The sequence below is a fragment of the Hypanus sabinus genome, chromosome 29 (genome assembly GCF_030144855.1).
Source record: "Hypanus sabinus isolate sHypSab1 chromosome 29, sHypSab1.hap1, whole genome shotgun sequence".
NCBI classification, from domain to species: domain Eukaryota; kingdom Metazoa; phylum Chordata; class Chondrichthyes; order Myliobatiformes; family Dasyatidae; genus Hypanus; species Hypanus sabinus.
In genome coordinates, this window is record NC_082734.1 from 18,626,631 (window position 1) to 18,628,519 (window position 1,889).

Consider the following 1,889-nt stretch of genomic DNA (forward strand, 5'->3'; position numbering starts at 1 on the left):
GGTCACCCAAATATTTAGTACCTCAAAAATAGATTTTTTAAAAATCTCATGAGTTTTCAGCGATAAACATTAAGCCCTGAAGGCCTCCTCAGTAGAAGTGGTTAGGGGTGTGGTTTCAGATATTTTAGTTTTGCGCACATCCTTTAGCTAAAAACTGAGTTATTTCACTTTCATTTTCTCTTTCCCACTCCCCAAACCCCCTATTGCTGGAACTGCCCTGCAGCAAGGCTCTGCATGTGAACTTTCCTCCCACAATGGACTTCACCAGCTTTGACCTTTCCCTATATCTGTGCTCTAGGGCTTTGACCTTTCCTGTATACCTGGGTTATAGGGCTTTGACCTCCCCTGTACACTTCAGCAGTGGGTTTTGACTTTCCAACTAAAGCTGGGCTATGAGGCTTCGACTTGCCCCCCCCCCACCAAATACCTGGTCTATGAGGTTTGACCTTCCCCTTACACCTGAGCTGTGGAGCTCTGATCTTCCCGGTACACCTGGGCTGTGGGGCCTAGATCTTCCCCCACAACTGGGCTTATGGGGCTTTTTGATTCCTACACCTCAGCTAAGAGGATTTGCCCTTGCTACCTATATACCTGAGCAATAGGCTTTAGCCTTTCAACAAACCCGGAGTAGAGGGGTTTGACCTTTACTCCCATTTTGGCTATGTCCAGCCCCTGGTCACAGTAAATATCTATTCACAAACACAAGGAAAATCTGCATACGCTGGTTATCCAGGGGGCACTCACAATGCTGGAGGAACTCAACAGGCCAGGCACCATCTATGGCAGGGATGGCCAACCTTTGGTGCCTGTGCCAAAAGTGGCACATTGGATGATTAGAAGTGGCACATTGCACCCCAGTGATAATAATAAAAATGTAAGCCTACTCATGTAAAAAGTATAACAGGAATTCAAGTAACTTAGAGCTAGAAATGGGTTTTACTGAGAATAAACCTAAAACTTAGCAATTATTTTTAGTGCTTTTATTATTTTGTGCATATCTTTTGGCGAATGTTATCTTCTTTCACATGAATCTGTTTTCAATTTTAAAAAATGTTCAATGAGTCAAACTAGGAAAGAAGGATTTTTGTTCTGCTGTCATTCCATAACTGTTCAATGCACGTTTGATACTTGTTTGATCCTAAGGCGCCAGGCATCTGCACCAGCAGTACGTCACAGCTTTTTGCCAGTCAGTTTACAAGTGACACTTGTGCTCTATGGAGTTGTGCTTTGTTCGTCCTTTGTGAACATTTGCAGTTTTGTACTCTTTCGAAAATTAAGCCTTGTTTTTACATTGTTACCCATCACAGTGCAAAAAAAATGAGCAAAAGCAGAAAGCGATAGTAAGCGTGAATTCAATTAAAGCGGGAAAATGAGTTCTTATTTATAGCTGGTCCATCAGAAAAACCGTTGTGCACTGTTTGTGAAAACTTTCTCACATAATAGAAGACATGATCTTAATAGACACTACAAAACTCAAAATCAGACTGAAATAGAAGGAAAACTGAAGCTAGTACTTGGGTCTGAGTTATGGAAAGAATATGTGATTAAGAAAAAGGAAGAACTCAAAAGAAGACAAAATATTTGTTTAAAGTCTCATTAAGGTTAGTAATGTTTAGCTTGTTTGTATATTAAATCAATATATCATGTAAAAATGCTAAATTTCTATTAACATATTTTTACAAGAATTGAATGGGGTTTTACAGGAGATGCATGGCGCATCTCGTGGAATGTAAAAAGTTGTCCACCCCCGGTCTATGGACCCTTCACCGGGGCAGGAAGGACAAACATCCGACTTCCCTCCGCCCCCCCCCCCCCCCACGTCGGCGCGCGGTGATTGGTGGAGACGCCGATTGGGGCGCGCTACGCCGCCGGCCGCTGACGTCTCTGTT